Genomic DNA, 12,167 nt, shown 5'->3' on the forward strand with positions numbered 1-12,167 from the left:
TTGCACTTGTGTTTTTTTTCTTTTTTCTTTTGCAAGTTTATTTGAATGTAATATATGTGTGGATAATGTATAATCATAAAGTATATCATGAAAAATTACTTTCTATGTCCCACATGCATCGCTTGATGAGTTATAATAATTTGTTTATCATTTTGATCCAGATGTGTATTCTTTAATTTTGGTTTATTGTTGAAAAGTATAATTGACTAGTATACAGTTTTCATTTTTTTTTTTCTTTCGGAAATTTGGGAAAACACTTTTTGCATAAAATTGTTTAATATTTTGAAGTTAACTACAGTATATGATAAAACATCTGAAAAATAAATGTCAGAAAAATCGGATCATTACATTATTAAACTACACTGCAGACAATGTTCCATCCTTTACAACTAGCTATTATGAGATTATGAAGTTTTAAGTTTCATTTGGTTACATTTCATTATTATAGGAAACCACTCATCCTATGAGATGAGTAGATTTCAATGAAAAAGCTCATAATAATATAATATCCTCCTGGACTTCCCCCACATGAAATTTGTGATGTCACAAATCTTACTCTAGGAATTTGGTAGGATAAAACGAGAGAGAGAAAAATCTTAAAACCCCATTATTGAGAAAGTAGCCTCTGTTGCTACTGAAAGCTTGCTTTCTTTAGTTTCCACCTTGTCTTCAAGAATCCAAACTAATCGAGAGCCACAGTTGATGGGTAGAAGTTGAACACCCACAAGAGGCGCAGAGAAATACGATAAAATTAGGTACCGTTGTAAACTAAGTTATCTACTTATCCGGAATTGTCGCTGTACAAAAAATATGAATACAAAAGTCCTATGTTTTAAATTGTAACGTGTTTTATGAGAGTTTGTCACGTTTACAATGAAAATATATACAAATTTAGAATATTTTTTTATATAAATTTTTAACAATTCCTATACACTTATATATAGCATTCCTATATTTTTTTTATATCAAATCTTATTTAAAATATTATTTATTTAATATAAGTGTATAATAATAATTTAATATTAGATTTCATTATTCTACAAAATAGTTCTAATTAACAGAAATTTGTAAATAATTGTATTCTGTGATTTTTTTAACGAGTTGTTGTTCTGTAAATTTTTATTTTGTAAATTGTATTATTATGAGATTATACAATATTAATCAAGGGTCATTTTTGTATCTAAAATATTAATGATGACGGACAAATGCGCAACCAAATGCCCATTGGACATACCTCATAGAGGGTCAAAAGAATTAAAATAAAAAATAAAAAAATGAAAAAAATGTGAAAAGATGAGAGAAAAGTATTTCTGCCCAGAACAAATAAGACACTGGTCTCCTGTTGTCTTTTTCTTATTAGTTAGATAAATTAAAAAATAATTAAATAATTAAATTAAATTAAAATATTATTAATTGAATCTTTTGACACCCAAATGAGTGTATAAGCGATCGATCGGATTGCCCTTAGTCTCAATATGTTCGTTCTGTTTCACTAAAACTAGTTTTCGAACTTTTTAATTTGTCTCATGAAGTTAAATTTTGTTAACTTACTATATCTTATGTCAATCAAAGTCAGCAATGTAATAAACCTAACCACGGATATTGCATTACAGTATCGGTTGGAAAGTATATTGTGAGGGAAAATGATGCATACATGCAGTTATTACGAAAGTGCAATGAAGGCTAAAGAAATCCGCTTGGTGATCTAGTTTCCCAAGCTAATATAATCTAATATCCACAGTCCCAATGTTGTCCATGTGCATAATTTTGCAAGCGAATGTGGTACATAAACTTTTCATGCGGCCTCTAACTCTAACTATATATAATACGTATCTCTGCTGTTAGTGCATGGTATCGTATAAATATTCTGTCTCTTGTTTTCTTTCTTTTTTTCTTCAAAGCTATATATTACTACTAGTGTATATTTAACTTATTTGTTGGTCGATCTTCTTTTAGCAATATTAAAACCTATATAGAAAGGGAAAAAAAAATCTACGTATGATGAGGAAGATGTGGTAGCAGTTAGTGGCCGCAGTGGCTTATTTATTTATTTTTTTTGTTAGTGTTAAAGGGCTAGCTTGCACTGTTGCACATGGCTTTAACTTTACCATTGCGATAGAACGCACATATATATAGGAGTGTAACTGTACACTTTTCTTAATATATACACATGGAGTAATAATGAAGTTCTCTGGTTTAGGTGTAAAATGTTAATCGCGCTTAATATAATTACATGTAAAAATAACAAGAAAAAACAAAAAAGAGTGCATTGCATGTAAAAACACAGTGGTTGAGAATTTGAGATATATCATTAAGAGGGAGTAGTGTACGTAAACAAACACTTAATTACCGAAAAAATTACATTCATATTTTAGATGGTGTCAAAGCCCACTGGGCCAATGCGGTTATATTTTGGTTTTTTATTTTCGGCTATACGGACAAAAACTCTTCCCGCCGAAGTAAGTAAATATCTTTTCCGTCTAAAAATTCAGAAAAGTAACATTTAATACATTTAATACATGAACTTTCAAATTCAAGTGAAAACCATAAAATTTATAGAAATCCGTTTAATACATCAAATATCATTAACCAAATCAAAATACACATGTCGTTAAATCTGATAATTGAGCAATTAAAGACTATTACTTTGTCTTTTAACTACATGTTTTTAGCTTCATCAACTATATTTGGTGTTTTAAGTGACTACTCAACAAAACTTGATGTATTAAATGGTCTCTCACAAAGTTCATTATTTTTTGGCCTAAATTCAGAAATTCATGTATTAAATGATATTTTTACTGAATCTTTTTGGCGAAAAAGATAATTATTTACTTGAGCGGGAGGATATTCATTTAATACATGAACTTTCAAATTTAGGCCAAATTTTTTTTCATTTTTCGTTGCTTAATTCTTTCTAAAAATTTGAAATCTCTCACTCTCTCTATCTCTATCTCTCTCGCTCTATGAAGCCATTAAACAATGTTCTTCTCATCGTTCATGATGTTTTGTGTGTTTCTATTGAAATCAGATTCATATTCTCCTTTGATTTTTCGTTTTGATGTGGCGTTTTCGTAATCTGCTGGGATTGAAATCAGATTCATATTTTTTTTTGATTCAGCGGTTTCGTAATCTGATGGGGTTAGAATTTCCGATCATGTTTAGTGACTTGGATTTAAATTTATTTCTATTTTTGGTTTATCCATGATTTAGTTTTTGTAAGCTTCATCGGATTTGTGATTTAGTCTGTTTTGGTTTGAGCTTTGTTTATTGTGATGATGAAGAATCATGGAAACTTTGTTTCAAGGTGAGATATGTATCTGATTTAAACATACTATGATTTTATGCTTACTTGGTTTCGGTTGATCTGAGCTTCTTTGATTTGGTGATTATGATTAATGTGCATTTAGAGTTCAAATTTGCTATCAAGTAAGATTGTTTGTAGCTAATCTGAGTTGGTTCTACTAGATTTTGATTCAGTCAAGTGTTAATTTCGTTTATTAAAGATGTTATCAAAGTGATCGAATGTGATCAGCTCAATGCTGATATTGGTTCATTATGAAGAACCTGTTAGATTTTTGCAGGTTGACATATCTTATTTAAACCGAATCTGTCATATTGATATATCTAATTTGAGTATCCTTCCAACTTATGCTACTTGAGTTTTTTGGTTGATCTGAATTTGTTTGATTATGATTGATGTTCCTTTTCATATTTTGCAGTAGTGAATTCTTTTGCTCCCAGCAATGTGAATTCTCCAAATGATGCAATAAATCCTTTTGTTGTCAGTAATGTTAAGCTGCTTCTGTTAAGTTGTTTTTGCAGCCTCTGCTTCATCCAAGACTAAGAATGATGCTGTTTCTCTAGGTCACCAAAGAGAGATATGCTCTTCTTAGTTTTGTTACTAGTTTAAAAAAAAAAATCAATTGTTGAGTTTACTTGATTTTGTTGGTTCCACAAGTCTGATTTAGTTGAGCAATTTTTGCAGCCTATGCTTCATCCAAGATTAAGAATGTTGCTGCTTCTACAATGCACCAAAAAATGGTATGATCTTCTTAGTTATGCTACCTGATTTTGTTTCAATAAAGTGCTAATTCATTTATGTATTCTCTCACCCTTTAGATTTTGAGTGTTACTCAAACTTGATTTCTTTAAGCTACTGATTCATTTGGATTTTTTCTGCAGCATCTGGTTCAGCCAAGAATAAGAATCACTACAAGAAAACAGGGTATTTACGACTACGCTTGGCGACTAAATACGTAGTCGCTAAATTTCCCGACTATCTGCCGACCACTAAGTGACCAAATTACAACTGCGTAAATTTAGTCGTAAATCAGACGTCATTTGCCGACCAAATAGAGTAGTCGGTAATGTAGTCGCTGATTAACAACCATTATACGACTAAATGGGATGAACTTAATTGAGTTGTATCCAAGTAGCTAACTTGGCGACGAGTTAGCGACTAACGCTATGAGTCGGTAAGTTGGTGACTATACAACGACTACTTTTGTGGTATTCTTCACATATTAACTATAAATACAAGAATCATGTGTTTGCATTCTCATATCTATACTTATGTTTAGGTGCATCATGTCTTATTAAATGTTTTTTATTACTTCAGATGTGAATTGGTTTATATGTAACTAATGATTATATGTAACTAATGTTTTTAAGTTTATATATATCCATGTTTACATTCTTTATATACTATTAGATATTCACATTCTTTAAGTTTATATGTAACTAATGTTTTGTAATTTTTAAGTGATGAATATATTATGTACTGTATATATATAAGTAGCAGATTTCAAATAATATGTAAACTATACTAAATTATATATTTTTCTAAAATTAAATATGGCTACAGATTTGCGACTAATAAGTGACTAACTACAAAATATTGGATTTAAACATGTTTATTACGTGTTGGACAAGGTTTTGGACTACAAGACAAGCCCAATTTCTTAAAATAAAGTCACATAGCAACTCATCAGCGACTAATAAGCGACTAATTTTAAAATATTTTGGGACTAAACAAGCCCGTGAATCCATTTATGCGGTCCAGCTCATAAACAAACGACCTAACCCTACTGCTCAAACCCTAATCTCTCATTTCTGATTTCTCACTGTTCTTCGCCGTTTCTCTCAATCTCTCATCTCTCAATCTCTCATCGACGCAATCACCGATTCTCTCAATCTTCTATGATGACGGTTAAGAAGGCTGGACAAAAGAGGAATGTTTTCCCCAACGCTTCTCTTAGACCCGGTGGCTCGAAGGTGAGAAAATTCAATCCTCTACCGCCGCAGTACAACTTCACGCCAGCGTCTCAAAATCTGACGCCTCAAGAACAATTCCGTGTTTCCCCCCAACTATCGATGTCAACCGCACCGCAGGTCAGAAACTATCCACCGCCACATATCCTGTTTGAGAATTCCTTGAATCGAAGTCGAGAAGACCAACCAGCTTGGTCATTACCAGAAGTCCAGAACAATCTACCGGTTCAATCAAATCCTTTGCATGATTCTGCGAGATCTCAAGTTCAGAACTCTCATGCTCAAAGCCATCCGTCTTCTCAACGTAACAACTTTGAGGAGCCAGATCCAGTATTGCCGGAACTCTAGGAGGACACGTTGAGGGCTCTTAACGCCATACTTATGGTGCCGGACCGCGACATATTTACCATCGTGCTCTCTCCGGAACCGAAGCCTAACTCGACTTGGTATCTAAACACGTTTTAATATTGTTGTGTCATGCATGTGTTACATATTCGAGTGTTATGTGATTATTTTGTCATTCGTTTGTGATTTTTTTGTCATTGTTTTTTCGAGTATATGTGTTTTGTCATGAAATTTTGTGTTTTGCCATGAACTATTGTTTATTGTTTTGTCGAGTATATGTGTTTTGTTGAGTATATGTATTTTGTCATGAAATACTGTTTATTGTTTTGTCAAGTATATGTGTTTTGTCGAGTATATGTGTTTGTCATGAACTATTGTTTATTGTTTTTCTTTCATTCCCAAGTCTCTCATCAGTTAGTAGTAACTAGAAAAGTATATATGTTTGTCATGAACTATTGTTTATTATTTTTTCATTCCCAAGTCTGACTTGATTCTTATGTTTTGAGGTTTACTCATGATGCCAAATCACAACTGGTGCGGAAGGTTACAAAGGTTTTTACAAACAAATTTGATGGTGAATACTATAACTGGTCATGTGTACCTCCGAAGAGATGAGAAAGATACTTCCATCAGTTTGCGGTATAGTTTTATGTTATATATCATTCATAGATAGGTTTTAATTGTTGTTTATCACTAATTTAATTCTATTTTTTTCCCTAGAAAACACACACTTGGGATCCATTGATAACATGGACAGTGCAACATTTTTTCTATGAGATATGTCAACACCAGATGAAAAACATGGTAAGCGATGCTAGGACTACTCGAGTGCAACCTAAATAGATCGCATATGAACTTTGGAAAACAATGGTTGCGCAGTGGGATACTGAAGAAGCACATGAAAGGAGTCGAATCTATTCCAATGCTTGTATGTCAGACCGTAATGGTCTCGGTCCACACTCGCACTTAGCTGGGCCAACATCATATCAACAAGTCAAACAAGGCTTGGTGAGTAACTTTAACTTATGTCTTAACCTTGCTTCTGTAACTTTAACTTATGTCTTAACCTTGATTTTGTTTTTGTTACATTCCAGGAAGAGAAATTTGGGAGACCAGTGAGTCTTGGTGAGGTTTTCAAACAGACACATACAAGGCCAGATGGTACGTATGTCGATCGAAAAGCTGAGAAGATCTTCTCAACTTATGAGAAAAACTTACAAGCTAAGATATCTGAGATCGAGCCAGATCCTTCTTGAACTCAAGAGCTCACAACAGAAGATTATACAGCCATCTTTCTTCAGGTAAAATATCATTTTCACAATCTACATTTAAAGAGTCTTCAAAACTTTCATTTTCAGAACTAATAGTTTTAATTTTTCTTTTTGAAGTCCACTGAGAAGGATTCACGAGGTAATCTTTTTGGACTTGGAAGCCTCAAGGATCATCTTCAGGATCTTCTCAGTGGCAAGAGCTATCAACAAGTACAGTCGTTGTTTGTAGCATTGGAAGAGCAAATGAAAGAAGCTCATCATATAATTGAAGAACAAGTTGCCTTTAATGCAAAACGTGATGCTGAGATTGCTGCTCGTGAAGCAGAGCATTCCAAAGTTGTGGCTGAGCAACAAAAGAAGATAGAGCACTTGGAAAACTACTTGCGCAAAACTGATCCAGCTTTTGTGGAATTCCTTGTGTCTGAACCAAGTGATGCATCCACCACCTCTCCAACACAAAGATAACCTACTTCTTAGGTTACTTCTTAGGCTACTTATCTCTATTCCTTAACTCTAATGAACTTGGCAATCATAGTTTTTGATTGATCATTTTGGTTCTCTCTTGGTTATTATGAACTTGTCACTTTGGGATGATGTGTCAATCATAGTTTATGATTGTTCATTTTGGTTCTCTTTTTGTAACTGTTAATGTGGTGAACATATTACTATTGTGGTAAACTTTTGGTTATTAAGAATGTGAATTTTAGGTTTTTGTTTGATTACAAATTCAATTTATAAAAAAAACAAAACAATTATGGTTTTAATCACTATAGTCGTCAAACCAGTCATTAAATCTGGTTTAAAGTCATCGTAACATAGTCGTCAAATAGTCGTCCGATAGTAGTAACAGATTCGTATAATAGTCGTAAATAGTCGTAACATTGTCACAATCTATTCTCAAACTAGTCGTAACATTGTCATTAAATAGTCGTAAATTGTAAAGATTAAATTGCGACTACGTTTACGACTACATGTAATAGTCGTAATATAGTCGGTAAATAGAGATGATATTACGACTGAATTTTCTTACCGACTACCGATTTACGACAACGGTTATTAGACGTAACTTAGTCGTTATGTATGAATTAGCGACTATGTAGTGACTATTAGTGCAGTCGTAAATCACTTGTTTTCTTGTAGTGAATGTTGATGTTTCTCGTAATGCACCACCAAAAACTGGTATATATGATCTTCTTAATTATGATTCTAGATTTTGTTTTAGTCAAGTGTTAAGTTCGTTTATGTGTTTCCTTTTAGATTTTAAGTGTTACTCAAGAGCTTGATTTTTTTAAGCTACTAATTATGTTGGAAAGTTTTTGCAGCATCTGCTTCATCCTAAGATAAGAAAGCTGTTGCTTCTCCTAATGCACCAAACAGTGGTATGATCTTCTTTGTTGTGATACTTTGATTTTGTTAGAATGAAGTATTGAGGTCAATGTTTTCTTGGTTGATTGTGATTCATGGTAAATTTTATAGTATGATGGACACTGGTTTGTTTGATGTAATTTTTGGTGTTTGAAAGTTGAAAGAAAAAGGAAGGATGTCAAAGAGGAGATGCCAGAGGTGATAACTAATGAGACAATATACAAGATGATGTGCATAGAAGAAAAGCGCATTCGTGATAGTGTCCCTAAGTCCTTACCGCTACCCTGACATGAACGCCAAAAAGTGGACTAAAAAGATAAAGATGATTACAAAAATTGGCTGACTTACAAGAAAGGCCACCTTGGGTTGACTCGCGAAGAAGAAGAACACTTGGTAAATATCTAAGCTTTCTTTTTTTATAGAAGTTTTTTTAGCTTTGGTGTTTATCCCTAACCAGTTTCTCTACAGGTATCTTCTACCCTCAAACTAAGGGGCTGTTATGAGAGATGTGATTTCTAAATCCATATGGAATTGTAAATATTAAAAATAAAAATACATGGATTTTGAAATAACATATTTTATCCTTGGATTTGAATCCTTCTATTTTACACTTTTAAATCCACTCAAATCCATTTAAAACATAATGTGGATTTTGAAATCCAAAAACAAATCATTAAATGAATAACATGGGATTTTAATAAGTATTTGTAAATCATATAACCAATAACACATAATTTTGATAAGTATTTTAAAATCAATGATTGAATAACACATAATTTTTGTTTGGATTTTCAAATAATAACCCCCCTCTAATGCTATTGACTATATCCATTTGAGAAGAATGCACCACCAAATTCTTCTTCGACCATATATTCTTCTCTCCATCTTCCATAAGCCATAGGTTCATCGTACCTTCCCTTCCAAGACCGAAATGGTCTAAAAGAGCTACTCTTCCATAGTATTCTATCACATCAGATTTAAACCAACAAATATCTTCAGATGCTTGAAGCATACTGATTTCTTCAAAACTAAAGTCGAAACTCACAAGCATAGGATCAAGCACCCATAGCCAAGCGAGGTAATGCATACACCCATTGGTATTTAATATTTGTGTTATAGGAAGATGAGGAGATCTGCATGCAATTTTTCTCCATTGACTTGATTCATTTCCTTCTAGTATGAGGACCCAATGCTCTGACAGCCATATTCTGAGCTCTCCAAATCCGTCACCAGGTCTTGCAACTATGCAAACCACTTTATATTGATCATGAACGGGATCGTGTCCGATACGATACATGATCTTTTTATTCATGTGGTCTTCAACTAAGATGTTGGATTCTTCTATGTCGGGTAAGACAACAAGTTGTCTAGTGGTGGTGTTGTATATTTGCACACCTAGCTCTTTTACAAAGAGCATCAAGCCGCGAAACACGTGATAGAAGTAATAGCCTTTTCATCGCTGGGATGGTCAAATCTTGGTCAATTACAAAGGAAGACATAGTAGTAGTAATGTCAGAGCAAGGAGAAGATGACGAAGATAGTAATTTAGTTTTGCGGTGGTTATTTTTCCAAGAAGCTCAAAGTCACATATAGACGCGGTGGGGATGCTGAAACCCTTATCAAACGATTTGTGAAAGTTCGGGAACAAATCAAAGATGACCAGACCTTTGAGGCGGATTTGAACCTCATAAGGGATTTAGCAGGAAGTCTCGTGAGAATCTCTATCATGAGATCAAAAGGAATCTCCGACATTAGTTTGTGGCTTTTGCACATGTCTCTTCTTTCTTATTTTCATTACCATCGATTTCCTCTTCATTCTTTTACTCTCTTTCGCTAGATGATGACGACCGGCTATACTACAATAAAACAAGCTTTTTGCAAGGACAACTTGCGACGGAAAATAGCTCTCGCAAATTTGCGTTGGATTTGCGAGGGTAGTACGAGACCAAAAAAATTACTAGCATATCCCTCGCAAAATTGCGAGGAAGGAGGTCGTCGCAAATCCGCTGCACAATTGCGAGGGATTCACGTCAAATTCGCTGGGAAGATAAAATCCCTTGCAAATCTATCGCAATATTGCGAGGCTTTTGCGAAGACAAACTCCATAGCAAATTTCCTAGGGATATGCGAGTGAATTGCGGAGGCCATAGCAAATCCATAGCAATATTAGGAATTTTTTTTTTTTATATAAATATAAAAATTTTTGAAGAATTATTATGAAATACAATTGAATGTTTATATGGTGAATTATTCTGAATTATATTACTATTAATGATTAAGAAGATGATAAAAAAAAGTATGATGAGACCATTGAACTTTATAATATACTTGAAGGTTAATTTGAACAATTCTAAAAAATTATTTTGATGGTTTTTATAAAATAATATTCAAGATTTGCGACAGATTTGCTAGATGCATAGCAAATTCGTCGCAATTGCATCGCAAACTTCAAACCCTAAACCCTAAACCCTAAAGACTAATTACATTACTATTAATGATTGAAAAGATGAATCCAAGACTTATGATCAAAGATCGGGCAGTGCAACACAAAACTGTCGGAGATATATATATATATATATATATATATATATATATATATATATATATATATATATATATATTTGTCCCAATGTAATGAACATATATAGAAGATATAGTAGAAGATAGTTAATGATTAAAGGAAAATGCAAAATTGTACCATTTTGGAAAGTTTGATGGTAGAAAAGAGTATGATGAGACCATTGGACCTTATAATCTACTTGAAAGTTTATTTGACTATTTTTTTTAAAATTTTTTGATGGGTTTTATAAAATAATATTCAAGATTTGCGATAAATTTGCGACTGATTTGCTAGACATTTAGCAAATCCGTCGCAAATTCATCGCAAACTACTCAAATTATAGCATTTTCCTCGCAAATATTGACACAAATGACAACTTGAAAACCTAAACCCGAAAGACTTTGCAAAGGATTTGCTACGGTTTCTCGCAATTCTCGAGCAGATTTTTCAAAAAATTGAAATTTTTTTGAATTTTAGTTTATGAATTTATTTGTTAAAATTTTAAACATGGGAGAAGTCAAGTATCTGGAAACAAAAATTGTATATTTTTTATAATTTTGCTAGGCTTTTGCAAGGGACCTTAGCAATTCCATAGCAATATTTGCAAGGTATTTGCCATACTGTGTTTTTCTAATTATTTTGCGAATGAACTTAATTATGTTATCAAATTATTTGTAATTAGTTTTTGTGATATACTCTAGTTTGTCTTTTTTAGTATAATGATAACATAAGAAAAAACTTTTAAAATACAAATAAACAGACTTGTTTCTGATTGGCTAATTCTTAAAGGAGAGTATCACACCTCATTTGATATCCACCGTTGATAACAATAAAAGGAATGGATTTACTTTTTTGACTTCCCTTCTCTACCTCTTAACATTATCTCCTCTTCCTACGAGATCTATGGCTCCCTTCCCTCTCTCTCTGAGCCATGGCTGCTTAGCGTTTATAGCGGAGATGATGATTTGGAGAGGGAACCGAAAATATATTATTCTGGTGGCGGCGCGAGGAGAGGTAGCGATGTTCGTGAGATGTAAAGAGCGAGGAAGGAGGATGATGGTGCTTGGGGTTCATAGGAGCCAATGGTATTTTTCTCGATTATACAACAGATCTGATATAGGTATGTTTTTCGGTCCTTAGATTTCGTTCGTCGGCACCTAGCTGAAAAAAAATTAGAGTTTTGTATTGCAATCTCGTTTATTTTCCTCAGTTTATGAATATTATTCTGTTTTATAGATTCACAAAAGCAAAAACGAATAAAGGCAACAGGTTTAAGCTCGACAACAATTTCGGTTAGTCTTTTCCTTCACTGCTTCGATTTTGTGATGTTAGCTTGGTATTGAAATCAATATTAA

At 33.0% G+C, this 12,167-nt stretch overlaps 1 pseudogene; it reads right to left on the reverse strand.

Annotated features, from left to right (window-relative positions):
• LOC109126825 overlaps positions 8,518–12,167 on the reverse strand; it is a 9,580-nt pseudogene continuing 5,930 nt past the window's right edge.

Source organism: Camelina sativa, chromosome 10 (assembly GCF_000633955.1).
Source record: "Camelina sativa cultivar DH55 chromosome 10, Cs, whole genome shotgun sequence".
Lineage (NCBI taxonomy): Eukaryota > Viridiplantae > Streptophyta > Magnoliopsida > Brassicales > Brassicaceae > Camelina > Camelina sativa.